This window comes from Sceloporus undulatus, chromosome 1 (genome assembly GCF_019175285.1).
Source record: "Sceloporus undulatus isolate JIND9_A2432 ecotype Alabama chromosome 1, SceUnd_v1.1, whole genome shotgun sequence".
NCBI lineage: Eukaryota > Metazoa > Chordata > Lepidosauria > Squamata > Phrynosomatidae > Sceloporus > Sceloporus undulatus.
Window position 1 is genome coordinate 6,495,595 of NC_056522.1, and position 19,663 is coordinate 6,515,257.

At 39.9% G+C, this 19,663-nt stretch overlaps 1 protein-coding gene and 1 long non-coding RNA gene across 2 annotated transcripts in view; both read left to right on the plus strand.

Annotated features, from left to right (window-relative positions):
- C1H8orf74 (chromosome 1 C8orf74 homolog) overlaps positions 1 to 19,663 on the plus strand; it is a 601,672-nt gene that overhangs the window by 220,475 nt on the left and 361,534 nt on the right. The gene's annotated exons all lie outside the window — the stretch shown is intronic.
- Positions 1 to 19,663, plus strand: part of LOC121930226 — a 29,200-nt gene that overhangs the window by 5,759 nt on the left and 3,778 nt on the right. Inside the window, exons 2-3 of the long non-coding RNA XR_006103903.1 lie at positions 7,424 to 7,531; positions 12,572 to 12,743. This is a non-coding gene — a long non-coding RNA (uncharacterized LOC121930226). The remainder of the gene's footprint in view (positions 1 to 7,423; positions 7,532 to 12,571; positions 12,744 to 19,663) is intronic.

Here is a 19,663-nt window from a genome sequence, read left to right on the forward strand (position 1 = left end):
TTATTATTATTATTATTATTATTATTATTATTATTATTATTATTATTATTATATCTTATTTGGGGAGGCAATGTCCCCACCCTGCAGCTATTTCTGGGTGTCTCCTCATCTCTAAGGCAGACAGGTACAACATGATTTCCTTCATGTTGGGAATAATTGAATAAACTGAATTTCTCTGGTGCAAATGAGACAGACGTTTCAAGTCATTTTTGAAGAAATTTCCCTAATTCACAGATATCAGATTAAGGGTGGAAAGAATCTGAGGTTTAAAATTTTTGAATTCAGGAAAAAAACTGAGAATGAGAAGATTTTTCCCGTTCCTACAGGCAGAGATCTTGGAATTGCATCTGTGGAACAGACTATGCTGGTTTGATGTGCCTCCTCTCTAGAAGGCAAAACGACTACAGAATGGACCTGAGTTCAATTCATTTGAACTTAGCACTATGAATTCAACTATATGAAACAGGTCTGAAGACATAATCAGAAGAAACCACAACAGGAAAAAGCCGTCAGTGGAGACGTCAGATGGAAGAAAGAACGTCCTTGTCCTGTCCTTATAACTTATATGATTGATCGTGTGAATGACTTTCACATGACGTTGCACTGATCTTGTCATTGTCCCGTCAGGGAAGTGGAATCGTTCCGTCCACTTCACTGACAGTTTAATGGCAGGATCAACATGAAGGTATGAATGTCTTTCACGCGATCTCTGTCACGGACAGGATAAGGATGGGTTTCACTCCCCTCTGCCAACTGAATATCTATAGTGTTTCCTTCCTCATTATGGGATCCATACTCTCCAGTTTTCTCAGATGTAAGATGGGTCAGGATCTCACCTTGTTCATACTTTGATAAAAGTCTCCAAAATCACAAAATCTTTCATAAATAAAGCAAAAAGTACAATTAAAACCTGGAAGCCAGAGGGCTTTGACTGCTGCATTTTGAATTTAGCGTTCAAGTCTGCCTTTGAATTTCGGTGCCTTCAGTGATGTTTGAGGGACTGGATTAGAGTTCTCACCAATTTTTCCTGAGGGGTTCCTCACCTTTAACAGTTACAACATGGTCTTCTCCATGCCAGGAACATCTGTATCTGCTGAATGTGCCCAATGTAGATGTTTGTGAACTTCGTTTGTTCCATTGCCCTATGTAAATGGTCCCAAACTTTGGTTTGTTTTTGATCAAAACTTGTCAAAATGTGTGAATTCTTTCATAAAGTTGGTGGGAAGCACACAGGATTTAAAACATGATGGTGAAAAGGAAAGTCAAGATTTGTCCAGCAGTGCCCAGTGGTACCTTATGTAACATTTATTGTACATGAAGTATTACAGTGCTTCAATTAAGTCCATATTAGCTTGACTTTTTAAATGCATTTCAGATTGCCAGGTAAAATAAAGGACAGGGCTCCTGTCCCTTTCATGAGTTTGTAGAAGAAGAAAATTTCTCACCATGCAAGCAGGTGTTGCTTCAATGGCAAAAACCACTTGCTGAAATTTCAGCTTCTACAGAAGCATTAAAGGAACAGGAGCTCGGTCCCTTATTTCACCTGGCAATACTAACTCTATTTTGTTGTTGTGTTCCTTCAGGTAGTTTCTGACTTATGGAGATCCTAATGTGACCCTATTAGAGGGTTTTCTTGGAAAGATTTGTTCAGAGGGGGTTTGACTTTAGCTTCCTCTAAGGCTGAGTGAGTGTCACTTGGCCAAGATTACTCAATGGGCTTCCATGGCCAAGTGGAGAGTCAAACCCTGCTCTCCGGAGTCATACACTCAGGCTGAAACCACTACACCATGCTGGCCCCAAAATGCAGTTAGGTTATACTCATACAGACTGCCAAAATAAAGCTGCTTCGGGCCTCTTTGGAGGTATGCTGTTGAAATGATGCATGCATCCTAAGAATCCGAAAGCTGCACCAAAGCTGCACTCCAGTGCTTAGGAATGGAGTGTGGCTTTGGCGCGACCTCCGGACTCTTAGGACCCATGCATCATTTAAATAGCATACCTCCAAAGAGACCCGAAGCAGCTTTATTTTGGCAGTCTGTAACAGGCCTCTCTTTCATAGAGACCCTGCATGTCGTAGGGATTTGAGTGTTGGACTGTGACTCTAGACCAGGGTTCAGTTCCCACTTCCCAGCTCGGCCATGTAAATGGCAGAACAGCAAAATGGTGGCATGCTATAGAATCCAGGGTTTTGTGAATCATAGAGTTGGAAGTGACCCCAAGGGCCATCCAGTCCAATGCCATTCAGGAAGACACAATCAAAGCTTCCCTGACAGATGGCCATCTGTTTAAAGACCTCCAAAGAAGGAGACTCCACCAAATTCTTCACAGGAGCGTCTTCCACTGTTGAGCAGCTCTTACTGTAAGGACGTTCCTCCTAATGTTTAGGTGGGATCTCTTTTCTTCTGGTTCGATGCGGTACACAGAATTCTCTTCTAGAAATTATTGTCTCCCTGAACTATAGCACTAGAGCTCTGTAGCAGAAAATTCTTTAGCTTCTCATTAAACTACAAATCCTGGGACTCCATGGGATGGAACCATAGCACTATAATTGTGCGATACGGACAGGCCTCAGACTCAGTAGCCAATATTTTTACCTCCTTACCTTTTGAGACTTGTTTCCAACTGACGCTCATAAAGCTTCTCACCATCCATGCGAAGAACTCGGTGGAGAAAAATAATCAGCCCAACACCAGGATATTATTAAAATGAACTGTTTATATTATCTCAGTTGAGTCAATACAGTATAATGTATTAAAATGGAAAGGTACAAAATTGAAATAAATACTTTCTGAGTCATGTATAAATCTTTTGTCAAGATGACATTTTATGTTTTTTTTTGTGTTTTTGTTTGTTTGTTTCTTTTCATCAGTACATGTTTCAATAAAACATTTAAAATGACAGTTAAAGTATCATTTAAAATATGGTTTGTGGAAGAAAGACGCTCAACTCAAACAAATTTTGGCTTGTTTTGGCATGAGATCTTGACATAATCTGGGTTCCCCAAAACCACGTAAATGGTGGTAAAAATATTAAATGCTCCAACTCATTTTAAAAAAATAAACAGGCTTTACAAAACCCCCTCTGATCCTTAACTCAGCCACTCTCCTGTGTATTCTGCACTTAACAATATATACATTCATTAGTGTCCAAGGGAAGACAGCCACTGACTTTCATTGAAAACAGCTTGGTGAAGAAAAACCAAAACCAAAACCTAATGACCATTATGCAGCTGACAGCGACAATTAATACGTATTTCTTTGTTCTTTAAAGAAAAAGACATTAATTTCAGCAGCAGAAATCACGTTTAAAAAAACCATGCACATGGAACAGGGAAAGAGACAGTTATGGGCAAATTCAAGTCTGAAGCAAGAAGCTATAGCCACATAAACAAGTGGATAGTCACAAAAATAGATGGAAGAAAAAATGAATCACACTCTGGAGTTTACGTTGTTCTTAAAATTCCAATGAAAAACAAGAATTAGACACGGACTGGTTTTTAGTCACCACTCCCCCCCCCCCCCTTTGAAGTCAACAGGACTTCAGTAAAATCACGACTACCTAAATGCCCTAAAGGCATCAGATCCTGTTTGATCTTGGAAGATAAGCATGGTCATCCCTGGTTAGTATCTGGATGAGAGGTCGCCAATGAATACTAGATACTATAGGCTATATTTCAGAGAAAGGAACTGGCAAAATCTCCTCTGAGGACTCCTTGCCTAAGAAAACCCCTATGAAATCTATGGAGGTGACTTGAAGGTGCGCGCACACACACACAAAATCATAACCAGTGTGTCCTGCCAATTTCAGGGTGCATCCGCATTGAAAAGACCAGAAACTCCCAGATGTAGTTCCTGTCCTTTCTGATTTTATTCTCTAGATCCATATGGGGGTTTGTTTATTCCAGAACATTTTCTATCAGCTCTGAGTGAAATCAGATACCAGCTCCCTAGGTCAGTTTATTTAATCAGAAAGAAAAGGACAAAATCTCAGACTATTCAATCAGTCTGGATGCATCCTCAATGGGAACCAGATATAGGTAATTTACTCTGGGCTCTTGTTGTGCCTTTAAGACTGAGAGAAAGAAGTTTGTAGCATAAGATTCAGTCACTTCATCAGGTGCAACTGAGTCTGTGAAGGTAGATTTATGGGCCCAAACAGACAAGGCAAAATAAAGCTGCTTCGGGTCATTTTAGAGGTATGCTGTTTAAATGACACATGCATCTTAAGAGGCCAGAAGCTGCGCAAAAGCTGCTCTCCACTCCTTAGGACTGGAGTATGGCTTTAGTGCAGCTTCCAACCTCTTAGGACGCATGCAGCATTTAAACAGCATACCTCCGAAATGACCTGAAGCAGCTTTATTTTGGCCTGTGTGTTCAGGCCCTAATGAAATCGAAACTTCAAACTGCAGAAATAATCCAGTTTGACACCATTTTAATTGCCAAGGTTCAATGTTATGGAATTCTGGAAATGGTAGTTTTGTGAGACATTAAGCTTTCCCTGTCAGAGAGCTCTAGTGCCACAACAAACTGCAAATCCCACAGTTCTATGGCATTGAGCCATGGCAGTTATAAGTGGTGTCAAACCTGATTATTTCTGCACTACAGGTGCAGTCTCAGTCAGATCTTACAAAATCCCTTTGTATACTGATAAAGACTAACACAGTTATTTCCTTGTATATAATGTACTCTAGAGAGAGAAGACCTAATTGTTCTTATTTGCAAATACTACATTTACGATTGGGGTTACAGGTGTGCGGAACAAAATTCATCCTAAATAACATTAGTCTGTTTGTACTGGGGTTTACGTTATTTTAAATTGCTTTAAGTGATAAATGATTTCCTATGCCTTTAGGAAGCTATCCTGAGATCTTTGATATTGGGGGGGTACAAATAATAATAATAATAATAATAATAATAATAATATTCTTTTAAATTATTGTTATTATTTTAAATAGTTCCAAATTTATTTATTATATGTCACTCTGAGCTCTTCAGCTATAAGGCAGGATACTTTTTTTGTAGATAAAATAAATAAGTGTGTGGGTATGGAGGTATAAGTATAATTCACTTGATTTCTGATTTCTTTCCACCATCTTAGTTGTTTTTGAGGTTGAAAGTTAATGGCCATCAGGCTAATTTTATGGGTATCTGGGTCACACATCACTTCTGTAGGGTTGCCAGAGTGAAAATTGGAGAGGGCTCCTGGACCTTTAATGGTTGTGTAGAAGGGGCAATTTCAGCTAGTGTTGCTTGGTACCTGGTTGCATGACAAGCAACACATAATGCAATTCTGCGTTCTACACAACCATTAAAGGTGCAGAAGCACTCTCCAGTTTTCAGTGTGACAATCCTATGCATGAGATGGATGGTGCATGTGCCACCACCCTTGTTATCTCGTTTGATGTAAGAAATGAGCATGCTGGTCAATCTCTGGACCAGCTTGTAGACAAGCAAGGGTTTTTACTATGATGAAAGTTTTCAGAATTAGTCAGTGAATAGTTGTGTCCTTAATTAGATCCAGGCAATACAGTATATTACAGTATTGGGGGGGGGGGATCTTATTTTGCACCACAAGTCCCAGAATCCTTTAGCCAGCATGGCCATTAGTAGTGGGGGTTGTAGGAATTGTAGACAAAAAGGTAACTTTCCCAGACTCTGATATTTTCCAGTATCCAATATTTTCCAGTGGTTGAATATATTCTATGCTTACTGCAAGATGCATTCTGTTATTTAATGTACCTCATATGTCTCTGTGTAAGTCGAACTCATGCATGAGTCAAGGGCATGTTGTGGGGCCCTGGTAAAGCTTCAAAAATGTGTAAGAAGCAAAACAAAAATAGACTAGAATCCATATCTGGTTTCAATTTGTTAAAATTGGGGTCTTAATGCAGCCTATGGAGGGTTGGGCACCTGAAATTGGATCCTTGCTTTTTTTTCAGTTTGCTCATCCCCTGCTGCAGAGTAAGGTTGAGCCAGCTGTAGCTCTCTAGATGGCATCAGACTGCAGTCCAACAACATCTGGAGGGCTACAAGTTGTCTATCAATTTATCTGCACAGAGACAAACTCCTTCTTAACACTCAGAGACACTGCCTTTTGCTATCAGAATAGTTTTTATACTCTGACTCATCATTAAAGGTTAAGGGAGGAGGAAGTAGTATTAGTAGTAATTTATTTATTTATTTAAAGGATTTATATCCTGTCTTTCTCCCACAGTTGGATTCAAGGCGGTAGTAGTTAAAGTGAGGGACAGGAGACTGTATCTGTTAAACAAATTTAAAATTTCCATACATGTGTGGTTTAAATACAGCCTGTTTAATAATTAGTACAGATTCAATTCACACAGGTTACAATAGATTCTGAAAATACTTTCTAACCGGATTCATAGGTTTCTGAACTGGACTACAGACCATCCAAGGATTGATGGTAGTCCAGAATGAATCCCAATTCAGCTCAGTGCTGCTTAGGGGACCCAAAGTGCCACCTTTTCCAGAGAGACACCTCTGAGCTAAGTGCTTGAGAAACTACTGCAGATTATACGTGAAGATTGGTGCCTTCTTGGCTATCCTTACATATCTGAGAAGTAACACAAAGTAAGTGTGTGTGCATGCACATACAAATGCATGCACACATTTCAAAGAGGTTACCTTTTCTTGCACAAATTCTGCAGCATGATCTGAGGTCTCCAGGCCCTGGAATGAGACATTAATGTCCAGTGCCTTGAGCCAGAACTTAGGTACTGATCATGGAAATTACACAAGAGCTGGATTGTCCAGCTGTTCCAAAGACACCTGCAAAATAAATTGGTTTATGCCAATGAGGTTTGGAAGGGTATGCTCATGCACAGTGCTGTCATCCTTGTAGCCCAAGGACTGTGGTAGGGGGAATTCAGGGAAGGATGGGGAATAGATACAGTTATTTCAGTTGTGCAAGTCCTCAGCAGTGTTGCTAGAATGGACAAAGGGCTCATTTCTATAATGATGAGATACAGTACAGTACAATTAGGTCAAGGATGGGAAAATGCAGCCTCCCAAGATGGTTTTTACAGCCCTTGAATCCCCTCAAAGTAAAATGGAGTAAACGGTCTCTCCTCAAAATGTCCAGTGTTCACACTACCCAATTGATGAGCACATTTAGCTATATCCTCTGGAATCCTGGGATTTGTCGTGTGTTGGGCAACTATTATTCTCTGGCTAAGAATTCTAGATACCTCCTGAAACTTCAAATCCCAGGGTTCCACAGGAGGGAACTATGGCACTCAAAGTGGAATCCTATTGCTACAATGGATGAGTGTAAAAGGGCCCTAGGAATGGTGATAGGCCTTTTAAATTAGCTGAACTAATTAATGTTTGTTTTTAAAACTGTTCTCAAATGAGGAAGCGGATGTTTTAGTCACTACCATTTCCCCACATTTCTTTTTTGGCAGATCAGGCAGCCCTGGGATGCTGCCAGGGACAAAAAGGCAGCCCTGACACCTGCTGAAGTTGCCCATAGTAGGAAAGTTGGCACATGGTCCTGATGAACCTACTAAAATGTAAGCTTGTCCCCTATGGCCCCCTGATCAGGTGGATTGTAAACCTGAAGAGCAGCAGCACCTTGGCTACCGAAATAGTTTTTTTAATGTGGGTAGTTTTATTGTTTACACAAGATGTGGAGACTTTTTGAAATCTTGAAACATCTATGACGAATTTAAAAACAAAAACAAAATGGCAAATCATTTTAGACAGACAAGAGTTCGAACACACACACAAATACATGAACACACAATAAATGAATGTTAGGTCACATTAGCAGAAACGTGTGCAGAGCATAGGAGTCTGACTATATTCGACACTGGGGATACATGACTGGAGTACTGTGTACCATGTACAGTTTTGCACATGACATTTTACAAAAGAGATTGACAGTAGAGCCGATCCGGAAGGTGGCAACCAGAATGGTAAGGGGTCTAGAAACTAGGTCCTATGAATAATGAGGAAAGGTTGGAAGAGGTGGGTATATTTAAGCTGGAGAAAAGAAGAGTCTGAGTGAGACGCTGACAGATCATGAAGTACCTGAAGGACTTTTATACAGAAGATGGAGCAGCTTTGTTAGCTGCTGCTCCACAAGACAGGAATTTTTAGAACCAACAGGTGAACTTGGAAGGAAACAGATATTGGTTAAACACAAAATGAAATCTCATAGCAGAAAGGGTAGTTTGACAGGGGAGCAGTGATGTGTTGTCCCTTACTGAATATGTTTAAACCATTGGTTCCCAAACTTTACTCCTCCAGATGTTTTGGATATCAGCTCCCAGGGACTCTGGCCAGCGGTCAGGATTTCTGGAAGCTGAAGTCCAAAATATCTGCAAGACAAAGGTTTGCAAACCAGTGATTTAAGTCATCTGTTAAGGAAGGATTTCTGCACCACAAAGAGGCTTGGACTAGATCAGTGGTTGCCAAATGTTGGTCCTCTAGGTCTTTTGGTCTTCAGCTCCCAGAAGCCCTAGCAATCTTGGTCAACAGTTAGGAATTCTGGGAGTGAAGCCCAAAACATCTGAAGGACCAAAATTTGGGAACCACTGGACTAGATGATCTCCAAAGTCCCTCAAATTTCAAAAATTCTGATATATCTATGCTGTTCTCTCAAAATATCCAGCCTAAGGTCTCAGCAGCGATTTAATGGAACTTATGAAAGTAGCTAGTTGCTTCAGACCTGAAACTTTGCAACAGAAAGAGAAGATGGAACTGAATGCAAACCATGACGCAAAACATTTTTTGTTTTTCCCCCCCAGATGAAACGTTTCCACAACCTGGTTTTAAGGAACGGTATTACATGTATCAGTAGATAAACGCTATGCTAGGTCTTGAAGGAAACGAAACTAAAGAAATGGGGGGGAGGGAAGATGAGAAATAAAGCAAGACGTACAGTATAGGGGAATACTCTGGTCAACAAACCAATCACCATTAGAATCAAAAAAGCAAACCATCCTTCACTGAGGAACTCAACAACATTTCTCAATGCACTAAGTACATTTTAAACCATGCAATTTTACACAAACATCTTAACTATGTTTTTTTAAAACTTTTTAAAACACCAACATTATGCATTTCTTTGTTAATTATATTGGTTAAAGTTGCAGCCAGAGACTGCCAAATATCAGATACATCATCATATACATATTTTTTTTGTTTTTATACAGAATCCGGACAACACAACATTACACATCCTAGAGAGAGAGAGAGAAAGAGAGAGAGAAAGAGAGAGAGAGAGAGAGAAAAGAAAAAGAGTATTTGTTCCTTTGTTTGTTTGTATATATATATATATTTTCTTTTGTAAAAAAGATGGAATGACATGAGGAAGGAGGAAAGCAGGCCGAGGAAGGGAAAACCAATATCTTCCACCAAATGAAAAAAGGGCATAAGAAAATAATTCCTAAACCACAATAGGAGAAAGGAGAGAAGGAGAAAGAAAGAGAGAGAGAGAGAGAGAAGGAGGGGAAAAAAAAGAAAGAATTGTCTCAAAATTGGCTCCACGTCAAAAATTCTCTTTGCCTCAAAACCAGACGTTTGGACGCAGAGTGTATTGGAATTGAAAAGCAGGAAGAACCGTGATGTCATGTTGATTCCAAGCCCATTTTATTCAAAATCAAAACTGGGTTGGGAAGACAAAGTAAATCAATTTGTGGTTGTGTGTGATTTCGAAGATCTCTTATCGACTTAAATGTCCTACCTACTCATGATGGACTGCAGGGAAACGTGGCTAGATAACAGCACACTGACAAGGAGTTGCAAGGGTAACATGTCTTTACTACTGTTTTGTTTTTCTTCAGAAGTAGCATCGCTTGCACCAGCATATTAGGTTTTTTTTTTAATAAAGCTGATGGTTTGGGTCACTTTTTAAAATTTAAATGATCAACTTTTAACCATCTCCCCCCCCCCCCCACATTGTAAAGCAATGCATGCATCGGATTGGACAAAGGAAAATCGATTGTGTCAAATGCTTTCCCCCATTTATCATGGCAAGTATACAAATACGTTAAAATTTCAGATATATAATAATCAAAGATACAAAATCATTTCTGACAAGAGATTTTTTTAAAACAATAACCATTACAGTGCAAGGTTTTCTATTACAGTAAAAGGTGTGTATATAGGTTTACAGTATCTGTAGATTGTAGCTGTTTTCTTTTTTATGTACAGTAGGTCCCTGATGTTTTGAGTGTATGCACCAGTCGGAGATTAAAAACCCAGCACAGAATGGCTATCCAACTTTAAATACAATTTTTCTTAAACATTTACAAAATAACAGCAATATCACAAATTCACAAGCACATTGTTTTGCCTTAAGAAAAAGCATATAATTTGTTTTTTAATGTTTTTTTTTAAGTTTTTAAACTTTCAACACGTAAAGAAATGTAGAAGTCGGATATATATGAGGACATGGTCACGTGTGTTATTTGATTCAAGGGCTTTGCCATTCCACCAGGTTCTTTGAAAATAGTTAAGCACCATTTTGTAAGCCACATGTGTTTATGTACGTGTGAATGGGGGGAGCATCTGCTCAGGAGGAGGGTCACTGTTTCACTGTGAATCGGAATCCAACACCTTGCTCCGCATCCAGCCCTCAAATTGCTTTAGTATAGATTTAGAGCTATTTTGCTGTTGACCACTTTTAACTTTACTCCAATGCCACCACCGGGCCATTCTCCTAAGTATTGATGGCTGTGTTGATAGGATGTCACAAATGGCACCTACTTCTGAAGATGCTGATAACCACAAATCCTACAATGTAGCACTGAAAGCCACCAGCGGTATGTGGCATGTTGTTTTTAGAGCACCAAAGGGGAGAAGAGAAGCTGTTAAAGAATGCAGCTACAAGCAGATGGGCCAACCAAGAATGAATAGAGATATTAGGGCTGCAGTTGACAAGCCATTACCAAAGACTGGGTCAGGGAACTATAGGGGTGAAGTGGGGGGTTCAGGAAGGGTTTGGCTGAAAAAAAGAAAAAAGGGAATTGACAAAGAGATTCAAGGGAAATGATCCGAGGCACAACAGAAAAAGAAGTTTCCGAAGATGCGCTGCGCATGTGCAGAACACTCAATTGTGCGAGTCACAAAGACCACAAAGAAGAAGTAGGAGAGATAGTTGAGGACTTAGACTTAGCCTACTGTTCCTGGTGTGTGTGTGTGTGTGTGTGTGTACATGGATTTAAATTTTACTTTTCAATGCACATGGGTTCTTAAAGCAGTGTTTTTTTAAAAAAAAATATTTTAAGTGTTCAAGGAAAAAATACAAATTAATTGTTTCAACAGCAAAGAGAAAAATGCACCATGCATGGTGGCTGAAAAAATTTAAATATATATAAATTGTACGTAATGGACCTTCTAAATGGGTCATATTTTCAGATCTGGTGCCTCTGACCAGTTATGTTTTTACACAAATGTGAGGCTCTCAGTAGAGAGGAATCTATTAATTATATTCTGCCCCTCACACAATGACACATATTATTCATCATTCAGCCTCAGTGATCATAGTGGTCTATATGAGAGTATTAGACAGTCAATGAGGTGGCACCCTAGACCCAGGCTGTATAGCCCTTTAAAACTGAAGGGTAGCATAACTGAACATGGCTCATCCCCAGTAAAAACATGCATGGAAATTTTTTTTAAAAAAACCAGAATAAAACCCACTCCTACATGTCAGACAGCATGATTCTGGCTATCTCTTATTGAAATAACAGTCTTTTTTAAAGCATTGGATTATTTTCCATATCCCATGGGGAGCATTCATGGAGACCTGGCTGCAGATCAAGAGTAGTTTTATCACAACTTTCTGGCTACAACTGGCCAATCTTGGGGAAAGACAGGTGAAGAACTTCAAAGTATTACTTGTCAATAAGAGGGGAAGGAGATGAGTCCCATTGAAAGCTAGGGAATACCTATATGTGTGATCAAATTGCTTTTTGACTGAAGCATTCAGGAGTGACTGGCATATGTGAATGGAGATGCACCTCTATATACACCCTTCAGAGAATGCTTCCCTATCTCTGCAAACCAAAAACTTTTCCGGGGAGACACTTTGCAAGTTCAGCAACAAGTTGTAACACTCTGGATGATCTTGTGATGCTTAAATTTGGCACCTGGCTGTGCCCACAAAAGATTATGGAAAGATTATGGAATCACAGAATTTTGGAATCCCATTCTGGGAGAAAGGCAGGATATAAATCCAATCCAATCCAATAAAAAGTGGGTGGCTACCTGGCCTAATCCACTGCTTTTGGCTGTCTGGGACTAGGAACTTGGAATGGAAGTCTTTTGTTTTAGCGGGAAAATTGCCACAGGTAGAGAGCTATCAGAATAGTCATCTAGAGCTGGAACATCTTTCTGGTACTGCGGTATTTTTCAGGTTCTGAACTGGGCCCAACCAACCAAGCTGACCATCCTAAACAGGAGGGTAGATAAAGTGCTTCCTTCCTGGACCCAGACTGGACAGATGATACTCCTATGTGCTCTGGTCTGATGTAGAGAAAATGGCCTTTCTGTGCTCTCTCTGATGTCGACTGATTTTCTATGTGTTCTGATCTGACTTACAGAAAACTGCCTTGAATCAAATCAGATCACTGTCCACTCACTGTGGCTCATCATGGTTTCAGGAGGAAGTCCTTTTCAGCTGTACCTGGAAATGATGGGAACTGTGCCCGGGACCATCTGCATTTAAAGAATGTGCTCTGCCACTGAGCTATGGCCATCACCTCGTTGTTCTCTGTAAGTATGTGTGTCTATATGTGGTTACTCTTCTGGTGCCGTGGTCTACCAGCTGTTGATGGCAAGTAGACCCAAGCCTTTGTCTTCCATAGTGGCATGATCTACTCCTGAGGGACCAATGGCTGGGCAGTTCTTGGCCTAGAGATGACAACATGGGCTTCTGCACTGGGGTGACACCAACTCTAATGATGCCAATGATACTGGCCATGAACCTTCAAAGAGTTTGATCAGATGGTTCAGGCAGCAAATCTTTCCTCCGCTCCATCTGGTTACAATTAACATTCTAGCAACTTCTTATTTTGATTATGGCAATATGTTATAGGTGGGACTTTCTTTGAAAGCAATTCATGGGCAGCAAAATGATTGAGAGAGTACATCAATATAATTGTATTATACTTAACAAGAGTCTTATTCCCTGTATTGACTGTTTCCAGTCTAATTTGAGGAGCAGGTATTAACCATTAAAATTCTGACTGTCTTTGAGGCAGGTTGCCTGAAAAATTGCTACATCCCACATACACCTCACTACACCTTAAAAATATCTCTTGGGGCTTTTCTTTACTAAGTGGTTATTACAGAGATAAGTTGGCACCTTAGTTATGAAACACTGACTGGACAGACTTAACCAATGCCCATGTTACTGTGTTTAATTTTCTTAGCCTTTTAAAGCTTCAGTGTTTTTAAAAACACTTTTTTTCCAATGATTTTTTCTACAGGTGGTTTCATTCTATTTTAGATTTTACTTTAAGACAACAAGGGTTAGGTGGCACCTATTTGCTATTTTGCATCACAGTTATCCCAGGTAACCATGTCTATGAAAACTAGTTTTTAAAAAAATCAAATATAGCCACAGAATGTTGGTTACTGGGCACCATACAATTAATTAATTAAACAATTAATGAAACTAGGTAACAGTTTGCATATGCTTTTCATCACTTGCTGAATGCAACATTAAGCACAATGGGCCAATGTAGATCTAACAGCATAGGTAGGACTTCCTATATCGCAGCATAGTGCTTGTCAAATGAGCCAGCTCACATCAAGATCAGTCACACAATAAATGTATGGGCATGGCAAATGCCCTACATGAATCATTTAGAGGGCAACTGACTTGTCAGGTATGAAACACCATGCCATTGACAGCAGGACAGAATGGGCACATGGCAACACAGCTTGATCAGACAGATTATGGTATGATAAAATTAGAATTATTAAAATGCAGACCAGCGAAGTCAGTCAATTCAATTTTTTTTTTGCCCCATGGAAAGATGCTTTGAGTGGATACTTCAAAGCAGAAGCTATAAAGTAGCTGACTTGCCAAGAAGGAGAAGGAGAAGGAGATGGGGGAAGAACAGTTTGTGGTATTCTGGAAGAAATTCTCTTTGTCTTTCATAATAAGTTTATGGTCTCTTGGGGTCACAATTTAAATGGCTAATTATACCCTTTAAATCCCCTATTGACTTGGAACCAGGGTGCCTTCCTCCACTCCAGTCTGCCTGTATACTAAGACCATCATTGAATCCCACTGTGGGAGAAAAGTTGAATATAAATCCTTGAAATAAAATAATAAAATTTAAAAAATAATTAGTTGCTCTTCTCCAGATACTTCTGAGGAATGAAGTGAAATGGCCAGTGGTTTGGGAGAGAGGCTTCTTTGTGGTAGTGTTGTCCTCTGGAGGAAACTGATTGGATGCTTGCAGCACTGTCATCCTTTAGATGCCTGGTGAATATATATCTATATCTATCTATATATTTCCTTGATGATTTTATCTACTAGGAAATATTTTATACTCCACTTAATTTGCTTTTATCTTGTATTACCTCCTATTTTTTCAATTTTTCTCTTGGTGTTCTGATTGTCATTGTCGTTGTTGTTTTAGTGATGTTGATTTTCAGAGTTTGCAAGCTCCCTGAATTATATTTATTTGAGAGGTGGGATACTCTTGATAAAATAGATGCAAATAAACTCTGTGGGTGAGTCACCTGTTGTTTTGCAAGCAGAAAGACTGGAAAAAGAAGAAATAGTGGATTGTCATTCAAAATTACAGGCAACATATCAAATACAATTTCCTTTCTCCTAGGTGTGTGTGTGTGGGGGGGGGGGGTTAAAAAGAACTTTCAACTCAGGGCAAAGAGAAAGTAACTGTAAGGTGCTGGAATGGAACTGTTGTTGTTTGTTGACTATGGGCACATGCTCACAGCCGGTGACCATGAAAATAAGAAGATAAGGTATCTCTGCCCTATGTGGATGAGGCATGGAAAGAAAGACATTCTTCAGTATCCTAATATTCTAATTTGAAGAAATCCATCCATGAAGAAAAGATTTACTCAAACAAAGCATCATATCCCATAACTGGTATTAGAGCCTGGCAGGAATGGAACCATGAAGTTTTGAATTTCTAGTCAAGAATTTCTCTTGACTAGTGAATCAACAAGTTCTTGGGCTATGATTTGCCTTAAACGTGAGGGTAGCAATACTCATCCACTGTCCATTGATCCTCCCCCCCAAAACCCCTCCACAAACCTAGAAGAACTATAAAAATTTCAAGACACCCTGGGACTTTTCCTGCATGTATCCTGAAAGAGGGTGATGGATGGGTTTCTAAGTAAATGGATGAATTTCCCTCTTGACTCCTTAAAACAAGCATCATAACCCATAACTGGGATTAGCATTTCCTCCGTTTGACTTCAAAATTGTGGTAGGTATATATTAAGCAGGGCAAGCTACTGCATATACTCATGTATAAGTCTAGAAATTTTAGTCCAAAAACTGACCCCCAAAACTGGGTGAACTTATCCATGGGTCTCTGAGTGGAGTGGTGAAAGGAGAGAGCTTAGTCCGTCCCAGGAGCACCTAAAAGATGCACTGACCTCTTCTATCTGGTCCACTGTTGGTCCATCTCTGCCTGCGTTGGAAAAGCACAAACTGTTATGTCTGCCAGAATTTTGGAAGTTCTTTGACATAGTTTTCCTTAGCTTCATCCTTTACATCCTTTATTATGTGCCTCTAACTTTTATCCTCAACTTATCCATGGGCCAGATCAAAATCCATAATTTGGGCCCCGAAACCTGCCCTCGACTTATGTATGAGGTTGACTTATAGTCCAGTACATATGGTATATGCATTGCGATGGGGAGATCTGCTACATCAAAGGGTTTAGTCCCAGTGTCTAACTGCAATTGGCAGCTGATCCACACAGTTCACATTGTGCCTCGGGATCAGGGTGCTACTAATATCAAGACATCTTTTGCTGATGCAGAAATGATTGCCAATCTTGTTTTCGATCTCCATGGCCTCACCGCTCAGCCCCTGAAAACATACGGGCAGCTTTAGGAATGGGTATGTGGTAATCTCACATAGGGAGAAAAGTGTCATAAAGAAAGGCGAGTACATCAACTGTTTGCAGATGTCATGGTACAGGCTGTCACGGGCACAAAGAGTTTATATTGCTGCACGTAGAGCATTCAAGAATATCAGGAAGGCATAGCAACTAGGCCGCTGAACATTTCATCCTGATTGCTGTGTTCCAGAGATAAGGCAGTTGGGACTTCACTGGGCTTTTCACCTGGCTTTCATTCCCATCCCAGCCACAGGAGTAGGGGAGGTATTTTGCCATGGCTGTTTTGTTTAGATATTCTGGGTGCATCTAGAAGGGCGAAAGAATTGCATAAAATCTCTAGCCTTGTTGCTCCACCTAAACTTTCATCCCAGCGCAAGACATGTACAGAAATTTGGGGCTTCTTAGGTATGTCTGTCGCTACCTGGAGGCCCCTATAGCAGAAAGAATACTGTTGCAAAGTGTCTTTGCTATTTTATCTTCTGCATCACATTAGAAAAGAAGGTGATCCTGCCACACACAATTTGGAGGAGTTTGGGCTTTTTTTGTGTGTGGCATGGCCAAGATCCACAGAAAAAGCCCTCATGGTTTTTACTGGAATATCCACGAGCATCTTTAAGGATGTGCATTATCAAATGTGTGGCCGGCTGCCTGCTTTGCATGAATTGCCGCGCATTTTCAGCAGAGCAAGGGAGAACAGATGCAAATAGATGCAAATTCGCCCAGGAAAGTGAAGACAATTAAACATTGATGGAAATGCAATTCATATAATACACTTTATGTGTAGACTAGCCCATAGTCAATAAATCTTTGGATCTGGTTGATGAACCCTATGTTGGTCAGGCTTTGAGTTAAGACAGATGGGAATTCCTGTTTTGACCGTACAAATAGTACATGCGCCGCCAAACTTGAACAACCAGCAGCTTTGGCAATGTTTTGTGCGTGGTTTTGTGCATGGTTTTGTGGCACAGCACCCTCTTTCATCATGAATAGCAAAAGAGCAGTGCAGCATGCTTAGTAAAGATATGGCAATTTTTACAGCAATGTTTGCTGCTCTTCAGATTGCTACACAAAGACCCACATTTCTAAAAGTGTGAAAGTGTAATGGTTATGCATGATCTGCGGGAAAATGGATTTCTGATCGCAAAAGCAATCAATAACTAAGCCAGACCATGATGTTTTCCTTCCAGCAGAAGAATGAGGCTTTGGGGAAAAGGTCACCCACTCAGGCATTTTTAGGTCAGCATAATCATAAGGGATTCTACCAGGCCGAAGTCTGAATCATAAGCGCTAGTGTCAAATGCCAGATGGCTTTGACTCTTAATGATCTAGGATTGAGAGGACAATCCTAGATCATTAAGAGTCAAAGCTGCCAGGTGTCTAAGTAAAACTATTTCAGTCACGTGTTTCAGTAACGAAAACTATTTTGACTCCAAGCAGTGGAAAGCAAATCTAGAATCCACCCCACTTTGCTAGAGCAAAGGTGGAGAATCTGTACAACATTCATGTTAACAGTAAAGGTTTGATCATCAGTCCAAATCTGGGCAAGTGATTAAATGTGGAATCCTCTATATGACTCTTCAGGGGGAAAAAGATTTTCTTAATGATTGCTTGTTCAATTCAATGGGGCGTTCTTGCAGATAAAGAGGGTGTGGGATTGCATGTTGATTTTCTGAGGCACATGGAACTATTTCAGGATTAAAGTAAGTTTTTCACATTGATTGCCAGCCATCATGGGTTATGACTATAATAACAGAACATGATTAAAAAAAAAATTCTACAGGATTCTTCACCTAAATTAGAAGCTAAAGATTTCAAATAGTCCCAAGCAGAAACTGGTGCTTGTAAAAGTTCTTATTGCAGGGTAATGTGAAATAAAGGTATTAAAACAGCTCACTAGCTTTTCCACCATGAGGTTTCCAGTCAGGCTCTATTTAGGGCTTGACTGGTACAAGCTAACAGGAGTTTGGGTTCTTCCAAGAATCCCTCTTTAGGACTGATTCAGCTTCAAGTGTTAGGATATGGGTCAGGGTATGGACATTTGTCTTCAGGTGTTAGGAAGAGGGTTACAGAAGAAATAAGTTGGCATTCTGGTGTGCTAAAAACTACATTAAGGTGATGCAGGAAGCAAGCTAAAACAGAAGACTAAACCAGAGAGTGTGTTGAAACACGTTTCTAAATGTCATGCCACATAATCTGTACCCCGATGTACCTTTTGCTAGACTGGACTGCTTCAGACAGCAGATGGATGCCTCATTATTTGAACATCTTCTCTATATTGTCCCTGGATGTAGAAAACTAGCTTATTAGGGAGAAAACCATCCTTGTTTTCAATGTTCATTGTGATTTTTATATGGAGATGCATTGAAATAATGAGCTCTAATGTCTGACATGTAGTCTACAAGAAACAGCCCAACTTCACTTGTAACATGCGATTGTCTCCAAGTCCTGAATCTTTCCCCCTTCCAAACTGGCTTTTTTAAATTGCATGGATCCCTCGCCATTTCCTAGAGCTTGAACTGGATCAATCTACCTTGGAAGAATAAATTAGGATCACAACAATCAGATGATGGAAGCAGATTAATTGAATATGGATGCACAGGGAGAAGGATTGGTTTGTTTGGCTGTAAGTTTGTTTTTGTTTTGGTTATCTGAAGAACACCCAAATGAACACCCCAAAATGCCCTCCTAAAGTTTGGTGGAGTGACAAAACCCTTGCAGTCAAGCACGAGTCCTTGGACAAAACACATATTTGTCATTGTTACAAGAAACCTTTAGTCCTCGCTTCAAATCCACTCCCAGCCTGCAACAGATAACACCTCATAAACATAAATGGTTTCCACATTTCATTCTGTTATAAAGACAAAATACCACCCCGATTGGGAAACAAATCATCAACGGCTAAGAATTAGCAACAATAATGAACCGAGTGAGGATTGCACAGACACCAGATCAAAACACGGGAAGAAGACATTCTGTCTACTTTGAACCATTGCATAAGTTGCAAAATAATTATTTTCATATTGTAAGCCACTTTGGGGAGAAACCAGGGTCTGTGTGTGTATGTTTTCTTAACCTCTTATTAAAAAGCGCTTAATATACTTTTAGGCACCATGGTTGCAATCCTGCCCAGCGAGGCTGCTTAAACCCAATGGAAATTATTGGGATTTAAGCACCCTTAAAGGTGCCCAGGATTAAAACTCATAATAATGTAATAATTATAATAATGTCTATTGGACAAATAAATCTTGTAAAAAATCAATCTCAAATTACGCAGTCCTGGTGTATAGTTTAAGGAATACTCAACATTGCAACAATTCTGTTATATTGACCCTATAGTCTGGTCATGCTAGACTCTAATTTCCTCCTCCTTCAATGATTATTGATTAGGTTGAACCTTGGAGTCCAACTTGTGGTGTGGACTCTTCATGCAGTTAGAGGGCAAGTCACTGTCTTTTAGCCTCAGTAACAGCAACTTCCTTTGCAACGGTTGTCATGAGTGCAAAGACAGTGGAAAGTTGTAAAGCCCTTTGCAGATTCAATATGGATATAATTGGAATTTCCAGTGGCTCAAGTCACACT